The sequence below is a fragment of the Phaenicophaeus curvirostris genome, chromosome Z (genome assembly GCF_032191515.1).
Source record: "Phaenicophaeus curvirostris isolate KB17595 chromosome Z, BPBGC_Pcur_1.0, whole genome shotgun sequence".
Lineage (NCBI taxonomy): Eukaryota > Metazoa > Chordata > Aves > Cuculiformes > Cuculidae > Phaenicophaeus > Phaenicophaeus curvirostris.
This window is the reverse complement of record NC_091431.1, coordinates 66,206,919-66,224,648: the sequence shown is the minus strand read 5'-3', so window position 1 is coordinate 66,224,648 and position 17,730 is coordinate 66,206,919. Positions and strand designations below refer to the sequence as shown.

General features: G+C 53.0%; 1 protein-coding gene across 2 annotated transcripts in view; it reads right to left on the bottom strand.

Annotated features, from left to right (window-relative positions):
* PIGO (phosphatidylinositol glycan anchor biosynthesis class O) overlaps positions 1 to 17,730 on the bottom strand; it is a 389,616-nt gene that overhangs the window by 258,253 nt on the left and 113,633 nt on the right. The gene's annotated exons all lie outside the window — the stretch shown is intronic.

The following is a 17,730-nucleotide window of genomic DNA, read 5'->3' as shown; positions in this document are numbered from 1 at the left end:
ACTGGACAAGGCAGTGAAGGAGGCCTTTTGCAAAAAAAATATCTGGAAAAGAAGCATGTTCCCCATCTCTGTGGACATCCATAGGAATGGAGCAGTTGCAGGATGCGTTTTCCACAGACTCACAGAGCCTACGGCCAGAGGGAGCCACCAGATCAGTTTCTCATAGCCCTGGGCCGTGCTGGCAGCTCTGTAGCTGCCCAGTCCATGCAATGTTTCAGTTCCTTGCTTGTCCCCTTGTGCCTGTGGATTTTTCTACACCCGTTTAGTATTTATCTCCCATCATGCTTAATGTTATTGGGTCCAGAACTGGTCCCAGAGGAATGGGCTAGCAGATGCCACTTCCCTGCAGATGGCTGCCTGTGCCTGGGGTCACACATGCTGTCCCAAATCACCTCCTGCACCTCCTCGGCTCAGGGCAGTCTGGAGTCCCCAAACTGCTACGAGGATTCCCACCTCCTCTACACTCCCTAGGGCACCCATAATGTACTTCACAGCACAGGGAAGGACAAGAAATGGCAGAACACCTTGCAAACAAGGTTACATGAGATCTCTGAGTTTAAATTTTTCAAACATCACAGATTCTGAAAAAAAACCCCAAACCTTCTGACTGGACTGAGTAAGTTGGAAGTTATTCTGAAGAATTTGTTTTGTAAGACAGGTTGTGAAGAAGCAGTGACTAAGCAATATCAGGATGATTTGTTTGTAGAGGGCAATTCAACAGAATGGTGATCAAACCTCTGGAGGGCTGCAGACAAGAGGAGAACCATTAATATCATGTCTACATGCAAACCACAGAGATGCTCTTTTCCAGCCACAAGCTCGCAGGCTGCCCCCATCTGAGGAGAAGTGACCTCTCTCCACAAGCTGCTCACATTTCTTTGCCATCCTGGGGATGGAGGAGGCAGAGGTGGAGAGCTTGGTAAAAAGGGCCCCTCCCATGGGATGTGCTCTATTCCCCTTTAAAACCCCATGGAGGAGTTAAGTCGGCTTTGCTTCACTCTTATTAGGCTTTTCCCAGAAAGAGCAAGTGGTCATTCCTTCAAGATACTTGCATTAACAGCCATGCCGTTCCCTTGCTCCTGACTCACATGAAGGATGCTCTGTGTGCCTGGGAATGTGTATGCCTGAGCAGGGAGATAGCCAGCAGATGCCTGCCTGCCCCAGCATCTCCTGGGAACACCAGGGAAATTCCAGTTGTATAAGAAATAAATACCAGTGCAGCTGAGATCCCTCAGCCCATTCTTTCAGGGCTCTAGGGTACAATACATCTGGGCAGCTACTTATGAAATATTTGCCCTTAGTGTATGTCTTCTAGCATGCCCTCTAGTGCCCAATGAACTGGAAAATACTTCACACCCTTCCTTGCTTTTTCCCAAACACTGAATACAGACACTGCCTTCCTTTCTGCATCTTGCGTAACAGCATTTTCATTCTTTTGGGAAGCAGAATTAAAAGTTTAGGATGTGTTTTGTTAGTAAAAGCTATCTTCCTCGTCACTGTGGTCAGTCATGCATATTCCCCAGGAGAATTCACAGTTTTATACACTTCCCAACTTCCTGTTAGTTTCTGCTCCTGATGACCCAGCTCATTTCAGACAGCTGGTCCCCCTTCTCTGCTGAGCCTGCCAGTAAAATCCCCTTCCTCACTGCACATTTTGGGCTTTGGCCTCCAGTGATGCCGTTCTAAAGCATGTCTTTTCACATTTATTTTTCAACACCCACTGCTATGCTTACTGCAAAACTTAGGGTACACTCAATCTATGCCATTGAAGAAGATATTAAATAGCATTGGTCCTGGTATGGACTCTTATGAGACATATAGAATCATAGAATCACCAGGTTGGAAAAGACCCATCAGATCATCAAGTCCAACCATTCCTATCAATCACCACACCATGCCCCTCATCATCTCGTCCACCTGTCCCTTAAACACCTCCAGGGAAGGTGACTCAACCACCTCCCTGGGCAGCCTGTTCCAGTGCCTAAAGACCCTTTCTGTGAAAAATTTTTTCCTCATGTCTAGCCTGAACCTCCCCTGGCAGAGTTTGAGGCCATTCCCTCTCATCCTGTCCCCTGTCACTTGGGAGAAGAGGCCAGCACCCTCCTCTGCACAACTTCGTTTTAGGTAGTTGTAGAGAGCAATAAGGTCTCCCCTCAGCCTCCTCTTCTCCAGGCTAAACAACCCCAGCTACACCACTCACTACTGGTTTCCACTTGACCATTGAGCCATTGACCATAACTCTTTGGATGCAGGCATTGAGCCAATTCCTTATCCATCACTTTTCCCAGACCAAGCAGAGCTTTTGGCTGGTCAGCACCATCACAGTACCCTGGGCACCAGTAGCTTGGCACAGGCAGAACAAGCACAGGTGCCTTGTGCTTGGTGGCAGGGGCACTGCAGTTTGCTCCCATAATTTGATTCCATTGCTCCTGCAAAAGTGAGCTGTACTGGTTGGGGGTCTCTTCTGGAGGATGTTAAGCTGGGAGGCGATACAACCACCTGGTGTGGTATCCCCTGTGGAAGACCACCATGTGCACATCTACCTTGTATGTCTCTGTTCCTGGGAGTGCTCCTGGGTTTGATCATTCAAAGCATCTATGGTGCCCCTGTTACATCCACTCTTTTCCACGGCTCCAGCCTTGGATTCATAGCAGGGATGCATGAATGAGGACCTGGGAGACGATGACAGGCGCAGAAAGGGGCACAGACTATGCCATGCCCGGGGCTGGGTCTTTCCTGGCTAAATAATCTTGACAGTCTTTTCAACAGCACCACTCACTTCCAGGACACTGCCCCATCACAGGCTAGGCCCCCAGCCACAGTTTCAGTCCCTCTGTGACACATTCATCATCACATCTCAAGAGGCTTCACAGCCATGCAGAGGTCCAAGAGCACAGGCAAGCCCAAGCTGTGCAGAGGCTTCTCCCTCTGGGTCAGGTCCATGTTGCTCAGACTCTTAGGAGGACCAAGGTTCAGTTCTGCCCCAGAGGCTGCAGGAGAAAGTATCTGATCCCCTGTGCTGAGGCAGCAGCCCTGCTGCACCTGATGGAACCACTGCCTTGACTTACAATGGGCACTGACTGAGCAAGGGATGCAGCACTGGGCAGGGTATGTCAGCCCCGCAGGGATGCCCAGAGCTGCTGGCATGTTACCTGTTCCTGCTTAACCAGGCACTTGGGCTTCAGCAAGGGAATGCGGGCATAATGTGGTCACTAGGGCCACTCATCACCTGCAGGAATTTGGGCACTGGGCCACTGCACTGATCCAGAAAGCTTCGTAGCTTTATCTCCAGCCATTTTTTCTATTTTGTGCAACTAGAGCTTGCTGCACACCTCCTGCCTCAACTCCAGATTTGAGACAAGAGGCACTGCAGCACAAGGCTAGCTCTCATCCTCAAATATGAATGAGCATGGGATAGTGAAGCTGGTCTGAATACTCTCATTTTCCCGTGGCAGGATCAAAGCTGGTCCTGCTGCCTTGCCAGCTGTATTGGGAACTGGGAGGACCACGGACAAACCAGGACATTAGAGAAATTCCTCCTCAGACCAGGTGAAAGCTTTTCTCGCACATGATGCTCTCCAGTGCTGGTGGTTGAGTGGAGGAGTAGACCCCGGTGGGCAGCTCCTCAGCTCCGCTCTCTGTCTTGCAGCCCCAGATCTCTCGGTCCTGGGGGGCCTAGGGGCAACCAGGACCCGCAGGTGTTGGCTGTGGCTGGGAAGTGCAGACAGTGCCCTTCTGCCACTGTCAGCAGGCTGGGAGGGAAGAGTCCAGGTAGTGATTGCTCACAGAGCCCATCCTCTCCATCTGGCAAGATCAAAGCTCGTCCCCCTGCCAGTTCTGTTACTGGTCCTGCTGCTTGTTGGCTGGCCAGGAAAGGGCTGGGGGTCTCACAGACAAAATGAGAGTGCACAGGGACTCATTCCTCTGAGGCAGACCCCTGTGTGGGAGAAGGAGTCTCTAGTGCATGATGCTCCCCAGCACTGGCTCCTGGCCGTCACAGACAAACCAGCATGGGTCCTCCTGGGCACAGGTCTTGCCTTCCCACGTCTCCACAGGAGCAGCCCCCCGAAACGGCAGCAGAGAACCTGCCAGCCACGGCAGATGGCACCTCTTCCCATGCTAATGAGCCGGCAGGATTTAATTCCTCCCTCCCATTAGCACTCATTAGAGTGTCACTTGGCCATTCTTCTGCGTCTACCACATCTCTGCCACTTCTGCTTCAAGATCTAATTCAAGGCTGCCTCGAGGGTGACCAATATCCACCCCTTCTCCCCACAGCAGTCTGCCACCCCACTGTCTCCCAAACCCCACATTAAATGGGGGGAGGCAGAGCACAGCACAACTGACATCATGGGTAGATACAACTGGTCTCAGGTCACAGAATGAGTTTGGACTCAGGGTTTTCGGAGGGCATTGCCACCTTGCCCAGAATCCCACTGCCTCACTCTGGGCGTAGAGCCACAGGAAAATGCATCCAGACCTTTCACAGCTTGCTGGGGGCCAGAAGTAGGTTACTTTCTGTCGCGCATAGAAATCGTACGATGCATATTCATCAGTTATGGCTGTACAGAGATTACAAGAGTCACATAAATTGCAGGTTCAGGGACTGTCAGCTTCACTCTGTGGCTTTCCCAGGGCGTCCTTCCCTGAAAAAGAGATCAAAATTGGAGTCATCTCATGAAAAATAAAGATCAGCTCTTTAAGTGATGTCTTGGAAGAATACTGTTTTCTTTACTGCACATTTTTCACCTCTCAAGTGAACAATTCAGTGATCATAAGCCTTGTCTTATTATTTAAAATTATATTTATCAGCTGTAATCACAATATATTTCCATTCCTAAAAATCAATTTACCAAACTCTTCACAGGTACGATGAAAACAAAATTGAATTTGAAGCCCAGCCTCCCAGGATCAATGTTAAGCAGGTCGCTGCATCTGTTTACAAAGCAAAAATATTCTTTCATGCAGCTGCCTTTGAGCACAGCAGAGCCTAGGGAGCTTAAAAGCTTTGAGCAGTGGAGAGGATTTGGGGATCAGTGCTCTGCAATCACCCGTGAAGGCAGGAGCTAGTGACGAAGTTCCCACCCCAGTTTCCCTGTTGAACAAGGCTCTCCCCAGGCATGTTTCCTCACCCTGGCCGTGCCACCACCTTGAAGGTCTGCCTCAGACACTTGTCACAAGCCTGGCCACACCACCAGATCTCTGGAGCGTGCCTCCTTGCCAACCTCTCCACACAACACTGGCTCCCTCTGAAGTGACAGCAGCACTTCACCCAGCAGTGAGACCCCCTCACAGCTGCCACCAGCCTTAGAGACCTCTCTAAAAATGCAACTTGGTGTTTTTCATCCAGTGCATAGATAGCTGTGAGAGCCCTCAAAGTTATTTGAATTCATCTCAAGTACAGCATATGAAGTTATCCCAGGGATGAAAATGAGCCACATGACAGACGGGTTTCATCGGAAACACTGAATCAGCCATAGTTTGAAACAAATAAGGACTGGAAATACAACGATGTGAGCGGATTATGTGCAACACAGAGGCTGAGCAGTTAGCCCTCATTTCTGCTGTCTGCTCTCTTGAAGACTCCCAGCACTGCCAGGAGCACATAGCAATGACTGGCCAACCTACTGGCCGCTCACTTTTTCACACTTCCAGGTACTGCCAAAGCATGTTCATCACTAGTCTGTGAACAGGCCAGCAGACAAGGCATTATTTTCTTTCAGTCGGGGAGTGGCTGAACAGCCACACAGAGACACTGGAAGCATTTTGACATTCTCATATTTTGGGGTATCTGACCACAGAAAAAAATACAGGTGCTTTTCAGCCAAGCCTTTCGTTAATTTTTCATCCAAAAGAGAAGTTAATATCAAAGTGTAAAGCACCTTGTTTCCCCAAATGTCTCATTTGAACCACAAAGGACTCTCAAGAAGGGCCATCTATTTCCCAAGCAAATGCTTCGAGTACCTTGGGATAACACTACAGGTCCCTTTAATGGCCCCTGCAGCAGCCCCTTCAATACAATCACGGATTGTATTTTCACCTCTCTATCAACAGAGGAAGCTGGGGAAGAGCTGCTCTTAGGAGCTATTTGAGAATCACTTCCATGATCGGTGTATCCTCACTAGCGCCAAGGAGAGGGGATAATCACATCCCTCAATCTGCTGGCCACACTCCTCCTAATGTAGCTGAGGATGTGGTTTGCCTTTTTCATGATGAGAGTGATCTCTTGGCTCATTTTCAGCCTGCTGCCCACGGTAACCATGGGTCCTTCCCATCAGCGCTGACACTTGGGGCACAGTTCCCAGCCTGGGTTTATTGCACATCGCTGCTGCACTTTGCATCCTCCTTGCTGAATTTCAAGGGGTTAATGCTCACATTTACCTAATCCCTCTCTGGCTGGGGCTGTATCAGGTGTCAGCCACACTTGTCTAGTGGCACCTGGGGCTTTGCTGAAGGTTTATCCTGTGTCAGTGCCCCTGTTGCTGACTGGCTGTCAAGCTGTTGGTGGCTCCCCTTGTAGTCCAGCACATTTTTCCCTTGGGAAATTCCTGGTTGCCCTTTACGAGCTTGTAAATGGTTTCCAAGTGGCTGTGCTCCATAATGGGTCTTAGAGCAATTTCTGCTCTCTTTACTGATCCATGCCAAGTCATGTCTCCCCTTCCCTTGGAGAGTGCAGACCCCTTTGACTCCTAGGTGGATAATCCCTACCACCAGTCAGTCCTCCTGTGACTGTGTAGCAACAGAAAACACAAAAATCAGGGGTCAGAGACCACAAGATGTCTCTGTGTCCTCATTGCTCTTGTTTGTCAGCCCAGGCCCTGGGTCCCAGCCAGCTAGCAGCACCCTAAAATCTCCTGCAGAATGAACCATCTCCAGCCTGGCACAGAAGAAAGCTTTGGGTGATCCCAGCTGCGACGTTTCTGTGCAGGCTGGAGCTTTGCATCTCAGCAGCAGCCTCAGCTAGTTTTATACAAAGACGCTAACGAAATTCAGAATATCTTGGTTTTGAAAGCACTGCATAATTGCAAGCTGTTATTGTCTGAAACCACATTTGCAAGATGCAATCTCAACAGACAGGCAGTTTGGGGAAAAGAAGCACTTGCTTAGTGTGGGAGAAGTTCCTGCAGAGGATACAGCCTCACAATACCCTCACCAGGCATTCACAGCAGAAACCAGTGGGCAATATCCTACCCGAACTCACCCCTGCCCTTAATGGAAGGTCAGGGTTCCTCTGTCTCATTTCTCTGTATAGCCCCGTAGGTTCCTTCATCCCACCATCAATGTCAGGTAGCAAAGCCAGCGTTGTCTTGCAAAGGGGCAGGTTTATGTTCTCTCCACCCTGAACTGAAACATCCAGAAAACTCTGTCAAAGCCTCCATATTCCCATTTCTTCCTTGCTCACAGCATTTCTGAATCTTTGCAGAGGTGCAGTCTGCGCCTTCCCATGCAAGTGCTTGTTATCCCATTAGTCTCCTCTTCCTAAATCACCTTGAAAAGCAGAATTCTGGAAAATACTGGGTTTGATTGGGCATTGGCAAAGCCACAGACATGAGTGTTGTTTCAGGATGTGATGCGGTGAGGGACTAAAACACCCCAGGAGGAGAACAAGTGTCTTTTTTCTTGAGCTTTGCAGCTATATTTCACCAATAACTCAGTGACTTGGAGAAGGATCCTACACCTGCACAAGGTCTGATCAATTGCTCAGTACTGCTCAGGGAAGGGTCAGAGTGACAAGTTCAGACTTTCTTTGCTGAACATCTCTTACCCTAGAGAGCCAGCCACACGCATTCACATTGAGGTCTTTTCAGAAAAAGAAAGTTCCTTCATATCCCATCTCTCATTCGTGTCTTCACTAACCCAAATTCACATGCAACTAAACTCCGGAGGATCTGTGGGGTCATACAAACCTTAGGTTGTGCCTTCTTGGTATTCCTTGGCCCTGGGAGCTGGAATTTACAGTGTCATATTTTTTTATGATGCATCGGACAGCCTTGTATAAAATCTGGACACAGACAGCCCACCTGGCCCTTAGGGACAAAGAGCAAGGAGCATCTGCAGACTGACTCCAATTTGGGACATTCCTCCATCTGGCTGGTACATGACGGCAGGCAGGATTTTCTGAAAGGGTGGCTCAGAGATGGGGAATATCCCTATCAGAAGATGCAGTGGATGCCATTATGTCTACTCAGGTTCAACAGGAGAACAGCTCATGGAAGAGAGGTGCACCAAGGACATCTAAATTCTCTGTGGTGACCAGCACTCCCTGTCAGTGGCCACTGTCAGTCCCAGGGGATGGTGGCAGAGCTGGTGGCTATGCATGGCTCTGCATGGCCCAGCAGCATCAGTGTTAACCAGGCTCTGCCCCAGCCCTGCCCTGAGTGCACGCTTGCCTGCAGAGCTGTGTTTCCAGAATGCTCCTTGCAATTATATGCCCTGCCACCGTGCAGACAAGTTATTAATATTTATTAGGCTCAATTATTCATGGCCTCTTTAGGATCCTGTTGTTTAAGTCCGGCTTGAGATCTCCAGGCTAGCAATCACAAAAGTTGCTTTCCAAAAGAATTACAGTAAATCAATCCTTTGCAGATGTTCCAGGCAGCCGTAAAACTTCCAGACAGAGTTGCCTGGAAAGGAACCTTGTGTCCAGCCCTTGGAGACCCAGAAGTGCTGCAGGGTAGCAAGCAATGCTTGAGCGCTCATGGAGTGCTGTGCAGGGTCCTGGGACACAGTGTGCCACCACCCGGCCAGAGGTTATTCTGGACAGTTCCTTCTGAAGCTGTGAGGGATAATGATCTGGAGGTTTCTCCCAGTCAAAAGGACACCAGCTGGGACTGGAGAACAAACCATAACATTCGCAGCGGAGCAAGGCAAAGCTGGCAGCAGCCAGGAGCATGCAGGCAGCAGCCAGGAGCATGCAGCCTGTCCTGGCAATGATGACAGGGATGCCCTTGTTTGTCCCAACTCCTGGATGGTGCTTGGTTCTTAGTTGGGAAGCCACAGGAAGAGTACGGGATCCAGGAGGGAGACCCCAGGGTACTCCCAGTAGGCACATCCCTTAGCACAGGGCGTCCCTGCAGGGTGAGCAGCACCTAGGAGCACACACGCAGCCTGTAGGGGGAAGATTTACCTTCTTGCCCTGCTGACTCACAATGTGGAAAGCTCTGGGTGAGCCCTAGTACCAAACACCAAGCACTGCAGCCCCCAGGGTTGCACAGGAGGAGGCAGGGGTCTGCCCACACAACATCTGCAGCAGACATGAGCTTCCAGGTCCACACTCCGCCAGCAGAAAGCCATCTGGACCACTCAGAGATTCTCCGCAAGACTGATAAGCCAGGGCCTGGCACCACACTAACTGCACCTGTCCAGCTGTCTCATGGCTGCTTGCAAAGTCCTGGGCATCACAGACAATCCCAGCACTCCCCCATCAAAAACTGAGCCACACTCCCACGCTGACTTCTGCATCAGCTCCCAGTCTGAGGCTCGGACCAGCCACGCCACAGCCCATAGCCACCTTCAGAGGCCTTCAGCATGGTAGAAAAGATAGGTGGGACATGAGATTCCCAGGGGACCCACATGCTACTGGAAGGAGTTTTAGGGTGGGGAGGTCCTCCAGGGCATCAGGCACAGCACATGTTTCTGCAGTTCTCTGTGACAAGGGTAGGCAGACAGACTTTCTGATGGTGCTGGTTGATGCTCGTTGACCACAATGGGAATTTGGGCACACAGAGCTCATGTACACACCCGAGAGGGGAAAGAGAAAGCTCGTGCAAGAACAGCCCTCTCCCTCCCGCTCCATCCCCTTCCCTTCACAAGGGCTGGTCCCTGGAGAGCTAGGGGGTCTGAGGAGCAGACTGTGGCCAGGGAGGAGGTGCATGGCTGGGAGGAAGCATGGTGTATGGACTCTTCTCTGGAGACAAAGAAATACCTAAGGAGCAGCTGTGCCCACAGTGATTCGTGGTTGAGCTATATCACCAGCATGTAAAGGGTAGAGCGATTCACTCAGCGCAGAGGAGGAGGGGTGGGGGTTTGAAGGAAAGCAGCCTTACGTATTGAAGCCTTGGCGATGCACAAGCAGAAGGGCCTGGCAGGGTGTTCTCCAAAGCCAGGGGATTGCCTAGTGCCACTAGGCTCACACACTGTTTGAATGGGTGTCAGAGCCCAAAGAAGGAATGTTGGGATGGAGGGAAGCTGGGCAGAGACACTAATATGCCACAGCAAGGGCCATACCATGAGAAAAGGTGCCAAAAAAGTCACATGTCGCTCTCAAAAACTGGGTTTCCTTTTATGCCACCCTTTCTCCTGCTTGCCATCTTCTTTCCTCATGTCTCTACAGCAGCCAAAGCCTCCTGCCTTTGACACAGCCCTCCTTTGACTAAAATGTGCAGAATTGTGCTGTGCTCTGAGCTCCAGCATGGCTCAGCATATAAAATTTTGATCTGTTAAATGGGTTTGCAGGGGAAGCTGGATGAGCAGGAGGAGGAACACACACCCAGCTCCATGGCCTCTACTCAGGGCAGCTCTGTCTCCTGCACCAGGCTGGTCACCGCTGGAGAGGAGAGAGGGTGGTTGGGAAGCAACGGAGGGTTCATGACATGTTGGTGCTGGTAAGGAAAAGCAGCCCAGAGTGCATCCAGGTGGGCAGGAGGTGCTGTAGAGGCCTGACGCAGCTCACAGAAAGGCTAAGGGTGACAAAGAGGTGGATTTGGATGGAGGAGAGAGGAAGGACTGGGGAGCAGGGAGAGACACAAAACCCAGCTGCAGAAAGCAAGGCAGGTTTGTGCCAGCAGGACTGGCATTGCCAAGGGTGGGGGACCTGACCCGTACCCTGGGATGACAGCATGTCAGGGATGACAGTGGGCCACATCATCAAAGCTACAAGATCTGCCCCACATCACCCCCCATCCACCTTTTCTCCCTCCTCCACTGAGCCGCCGCACCAGCTAGCAGCACCACCAGCCCTGCCCACTTTGCATACGCTGGGCCCCTACAGCCAGCACCCGCCGCCCGTCCTCACACCCTCTGCCTTGGGGACACAACCTGAAACATCTTGTTTCACAGTCCTCCCCTCACCCTGCTGAAGAAACTGAAACAATCCTACTACCAGTCTGCTTCAGACAGACTCCAGCAGGCAGGGGTATTTTCTTTCTTCCCCAAAAAGCCTCTGAATCCCAGCAAGAGCTGTTTTAATCAGTGCTTTCTGCCCTGCGGGACTCCATGCAATGTAATGGAAGAGGTACAGACAGTCCTTTTACTCTCCCCTCCCATCAACCCTCTGTTTGGCCTCCTCTCCTTTTTTAATCCGCTACCCCCCCCGCATTTCAAGCTTGCTTGGTAAATGTTTGAAAGTGATGCTGATGTAGTTGGTATGGCAACGCCAGGCTGGGGCCCTCGCCTGAAACCCCAAACACACAATTAGCTGATTAAGAGGTGAGGCAGCAGCGTGCCAGGGCTCTGCTGCTCCGTGGGGCTGTCCCTGCTCACCCCATCAGAGGTGCTCAGGGGTCCCTGAGAGAGGGGAGAAGAACCTGGTGCTGTGATGCAGCCCAGGGAGCGTGCACAGCCCTTTGTGTGGGGAAAGGACCAGACTTCCAGGCTTGGAGAGGCTGGGGGCGAGCCATCGCATGAAGCCTGTCAATAGGATGCTGTGGTGTGGGAACAGGGCTCATGAAGACACTAAAAGCAACATGATGGCTCCTGGACCCACATTCGTGTCGCCCATGGATAGTGTAGCCCCTGGCTTGGGTGCAAGCCATGCTGTATCCCACATCCATGGCAAGACGAGACCCAGCTGTGACCCAGATAGTTGGATTCAGTGGTTCTGGCTTTCAGCCCTGCTGGGCCAGACTCCCCTGGAACCAGCTGGGCTCTGCATCTACCTCCAGCCCCAGGGGCTGCCTGCTTGCCCCCTGCCACCAAAAAGGGCTGTGGTAGTGCCCTCACCAGCAGGAGAGAGGCATATGGGCAGGCTTTGCGCTCTGCTCTTGCCCTCTCTTCTCTCCTCTTGCCCTCTCTCCCCTCCTTTACCCTCTCCTCTTTTTCTCCTCTCCTCTTGCACAGCTTTATTGCTTATAAAACGGCTCAGGAAGGCAGCAATCATCCCCGTGACAGCCCCGGTTAATGAAGTCGGCCTTCATTAGGCATTTCCGTTCCACTTGAAAAGCTCCTCTGTGAAGATGCTCGACTGCCCTGTGGCAGACATGGCCCTGCTGAGGGGGGATGCAGGGATGAGTGACACTGCAGAGGGGCAGCCAGGCTGGCAGGGTGGGCAGCAGAGAGGGCTGACATCCCTGCCCGTGCTTCCCAAAGAGGATGAGTGCATCCCTTGCCAGGAGCTTTGGGGTACAAACCCGTGTGCAGCGCCCAGCCACCGGCCAGCCCCAGCATTCCTCTCAGCTCAGCCACAAACATTCAGCCCTAGGGCTGATCCTGCTCTCCAGAGCCCCGCAGTGCCCGGGAAAGTCTGTGCACTGATGTCTGCTGTTTGGGTACACCTGTATCCCTGCTTAGGGCAAGGAGGGATCAGTCCCTGGAGAGACATGTGGCCTGGCCTCCTCCCCTTCTAGGGAATCACATGCTGAGAGGAAAGGCGAGGCTGGCAGGGGGGCAAAGCTGCTTTCTGGGAGCTGGCTGCAGTGGCCCTCTGAAGAGAGTCATTTAGCTAATGCCTACAAGAGTGCTCCTAGCTTAGAGAGCTCTAAAGTGCTTGGCTATTATCTGTCCGGAGGGAGCATCCTCATCTCATCAGCGCCAGGCTTGGAGAGCTGCCAGCTGCAGGGACGTGGTCAAAAGACCCTGCAGGGACATACCAACCCCAGGAACCGGGTAAGCCCAGGCAGCCACCCTGTGGGAAACACCTTCCTGCAGACCCCTGACCGTGGGAGGTCCTTGCCCATTAGAGGATGTGCTGTTATCTTCCTCCTGCCTGCTCTCATCCCTTGCTTCTCTCATTCCAGCACCTTTCCCCTGGGTCCCCTTGTGGTATTTCAGCACCCATCTGCACTGTCAGGTCACATCCTTTCTCTGTACCTTCACCCCAGGTCCTGCCACTGGTCTCCACCATCTTTTCCCCCTTATCACAGAGGTAAAGGCAGCTCATGGTGGAGCAACGTGGGTAGAGTGGTGCTTAGCACTTCATGGTCTCTGTCAAGGTCTTCAGAGCTTCAGGGAAAAGGGGACAGCCAAGCTGTGACTGCAGCCTGCAGCCAAGGGCTCACCTAGAGGTGGACATGCAGAAGGATGGATGGGGCTGGATGCAGGTTGGATCTCCTCCTTCCAGCAGCTGGAGAAGCTGGTGGAGTGTGTTGTCCACACAGGGCTGTACATCTAGCAGATCTGCAGCTGCCATAGCTCAGCCCAGCAGCCGTGGGGACACAGCAGTGAGGCAGGGCTGCATCACACACCAGCAAGGATGAGGAGGACGCAGAGCTCAGCTCTGCACCAGTTCAAAGCCCTGGACAGGGCTAAAAGTGCCCTGGGCAGAACAACACACTCAAACCCCAGGACTGGAGGTTGGGGCAGCCTGGAGTGGGAGCTCAGCCCAAATCTGCAGCTGGGTGAAGTAAAGATGCCCCCTCTCCACAGAGCCCAGCACCTGGCCTTGCTCCATCTGGGATTTCAGTTGCCATTACAAATTTCCATGCCGTGCAGAGCTGCAGGGTTGAAGATACATTCGTTCAGCAAATTCCACTCCAGTCTTTTGTACTGCGGGATTTTTGTGTGACAGGAAAGCTGCTCAGGAGTGGGCAGAACCAGCCCTTGCGCCTTGACAGTGCACACAAGGCTGCTCAGTAACTATGCCATGCAAGACCTTTGCACTCCAGCCCTGGGATGAGAGGGAAAAACTTAGAGCAAACACAGTGTCACAGTTGCAAGGCACATAGCCAGCATCCATGGCATCTTAACCTACTTCACTTTCATTGATGGGGTCCAAAAGAGGGGCCACATTCCTGCTGGTCACCATCTGGCAGCTCCTGCTCAAGGTATCCTGCCCACCAAAGGCAGGGGGAGAGCCAGAACCTGTCATACCTGTCCCTGCACCCAAGACCGTGGCAGGGTGAATGCAGGGAGCAAGACCCACAGGTCATCTGCCGCCCCACTGGCAGTTTGTAATGGCACTGCAGCCCCACACACCTGGTGGGAACCATTGGTGGGGACAGGTGTGGAAGAGGGAAGGTGTCAGAGGTGAAGGGCTGCTCCGGAAATCCATCCCGCCAAGAGAAGCTCATTGCTGTCTACAACCACCTGAAAGGAGGTTGTAGAGAGAAGGATGCTGGCCTCTTCTCCCAAGTGACAGGGGACAGGACAAGAGGGAATGGCCTCAAGCTCTGCCAGGGGAGATTTAGGCTGGACATTAGGAAAAAATATTTCACAGAAAGGGTCGTTGGGCACTGGAACAGGCTGCCCAGGGAGGTGGTTGATTCACCTTCCCTGGAGGTGTTTAAGGGATGGGTGGACGAGGTGCTGAGGGACATGGTTTAGTGATTGATAGGAATGGTTGGACTCGATGATCTGGTGGGTCTTTTCCAACCTAGCGATTCTATGATTCTATGAACCCTTTGGGTTGGAGGGGCACATCCCTCCTCCAGTATTAGGTTTGGGCTGCAGGGATCTGGAGGCTGTGGGTACTGATGGCTGAGCTGTTGGGGTGGGGGAGCAATGGAGGGCAGCTGTATCGACGGTTGGGGGTGTGACAGACAGCGCCAATGAGCTGTTCTCCGTGGCAGGAGAGAGAAGGACAGCCACCAGCATCATGTACGGTGCCTGCAGTGATGACCAGGACTGTGACAGACAGCCACTGATGAGAGCTGGTGCGAATGTCCAGGGGCAAGAATGGACAGCCATCAGTGGGCATGATGGACAACTGTTAGTTGACACGAAGGACAGCTGTCAGCAGGTGTCCTTGGGAGGTGCTCTCTGCAGCCAATGTCCTGCCTGGGTGCCAGTAGAGAGTGGGATCACATCTGCAGCAGGGATCAAGCCCATGGGTGGGGTTTTGAGCCCCTTACTCTGCACGGAGCCCACAAAGGGCAGAGTATTTGATAGGAATGGTTGGACTCGATGATCTGATGGGTCTTTTCCAACCTGCTGACTCTATGATTCTATGATTCTATGATTCTATGAAAGGTGAAGGGTACAGTCTGGGGCAGCTGGAGGCAACTGGGCGTGGTCTCCCTCGCTCATGGGCTCAATCCTGCTCCGCTTGTTCCCAGTGATGGGTGATGCTCTGCCATTCCCTGCCTGCAGTCTTACCCAGGAACCCATCGGGCAGCTCGTTTTTATCCCATTTCATGCTGATTTTGGCATCATCCTCCCCTCCTGAACCAGCTGTCGCGAGGTGTGCTGATGCCTTTCCGAACCCTCCCTGCAGCGCATCAACACTATTATCTCCATCAGCCAAACTTGTAATCTCCTGAAAAAAGATATCTCGCTATTTTGACAAGTTCTCTTTTCCATCACCCCCCACTGACTGGCAGGAATGCCAGCTTGCACAGGCGCCCTGCTGCTGCTCCTGCTTCTTGGCAGGAGCCAGAAGTTCAGGCTCCCCCCATCAAAAAGCAAACCGTTCACCTTGCAGCCCTCAGAGTGCTGGGGTCTTCAGGGCTGGAGGACCAGAGTGGAGCTAAGATGAGCTGGGGCAGTACAGGGCGGTGTTCCCAGGCAGCAGGCTCCAGAAGCAGCCACAGATGGTGAGCCCACATGCCGCGTCGCTGCAGCAGCCAGTGACCTACACGCGGGCGTCATGCGAGATTTCATTTCGGAGCGGGGAGAGAGCTGACAAAAATGCACATTCCCGCTGCAGCTCAGCTCTCACCTCCACCCCTGCAGCCCTCCCCCAGCCGCTCAGAGCTGCCGGCTCCGCCAAGAGTTTTCCAGCCTGTTGCCATCGCAGCCACTCTAGTGGGTGCCCAAGCCATGCTGTGGCTTTTTGCAGAGGGATGTCAGGGCAAGGGACCATGTCTTCTTTCTCTCCACTGGGTGCAAGAGCACCCTGCATGGGGCAGATGCTGCTGGACCCCTTGCAGAAATGGATTTGAGCTGCAACTCTCCTTTGGTGGGACACCTCACACATCAGCTGGGCCCTGGTGCACCCAGGGGCTGGCGAGGAACTGCCACCACCCAGGCTCAAGCTAGTCCCATCCGTGGAGCCTTGCTGTAGGGGTACAGTCTGGCTGTGCTGCAGAATGGACCACAGAGCACCAGAGCAGACATCAGCAAGACCTCCAAGCCCCTCCGCAGCTTCAGCAGGAGCAGGGTTGGGGCTCCCCCTCGTCTTTGCTTTTCCAGGAACCACAGTTCTAGCCCGCTGGGGAAGGGCTCTCCCCGCAGAGGCACTTAAAGCTTTTGCATCCTGCCAGCACACTTGATCTCCACCGCCTGCTCCTTTCTCCAAGTCCTCTGGGACCAGGGCTTGTCTTCAGAGATGTTTTCCTCTGGCCCTGTTTACAACTGGCCTCCACTTTGTCCAGCCTGCGTGCACCTCAGCATCTTTCTAGGCTGAACACCACAAAATGTGATTCACCCTGAAGGGAACCATCCTTAGGGAAGGAGGAAGCTCAGAGGGACACCCCGGGCCAGGGCAGGGCAACTAATGGCTCCTTGTGAGGCTGATGGAGCGAAGCAAGACAGGATTTGACAGCCACAAGCAGAAAGCAGATAAATCCTGTCTGCAGCTCAGCTTTTCACATCTCCACCCAGCAGGGATGGGAGCTGTGGACCAGCCCAAGTGCCAGCACAGCACCCACATGCTGCTTTTCCCAGCCCCCAGCTCCGCTTGTGGGTGACATAAGGTGCAGACAGCCCCAGCTCACTCCTGGCTGAGACGGGGGAGTGGAAAGGGTCTGTAAAGGAGGTACTGGGACCTGCGAGGCCAGTGTCAGCACCCACATATGTCAGGGAGGTCTGGTGCAAGGTGAGGAGTCACCCCAGCCTGGATGGGGGACAAGGACCAGCTCAGCACTAGTGTGAGCAAACCTGTCCCAAATACGGTGGTGGAAGCACCCTCGAGGCAGCCCTGCTTCAGGCACTGCTCCTAGGGAGCACCAGAAGCTGTGTCCAGCACAGAGTTGTTCAGAGGTGGAGAAGACCCCGGGGATGGTGCTGCCTGTCTCAGGAGCCAGCAAGCTGCTGCCATTGAATGCCTCCCTCTCCATCCTCCCCACAGTCTCTGCATGGGAAATATCACATCCCCCACGCTGTGGCTCACTGCTTTACCGAGGCCTCCTGAGTCCCTCTGCAAATACGTGCATCACTGCACACATGCACACACATCCTCTCCTGTGTGGGGTGATGGGTCTGCATGGAGCCAGCCCGGCCCTGCCCCATAGAGGGCACGGGGACGGGCACAGACAGGGAGTCAGACTGGGAAGGGAGGTCCCCTCTGCAACGTCCCAGAGCAGGAACAGCACAGAGGAGCTCAGCAGAGCATCTGTTTCCTCTGCCCAGGACAGGATCTGCAACATCCAGCCTGGCTGAGGGGTAAGGCAGTCCTGCAGCCATCCCTGCTTCCTAGAGACCTCTGCTCTAACCTCCAACACTAATCCCAGGCTCAGGTGGAAACTGCTGCTAGGAGGGCTTGGAGGAACTGGGTTTTTTGTCCCAAATCGTGCCCAGGTACAGCTGGGAGCTCTTGAAAGGGAGATTATAGCCCCCTCGGCCAACATCCATTCCAGGAGTGTGTCAGAAGGCTGGTGTGGGGCAGCTGGAGATGCATGTGGAACAGATTGACTTTCA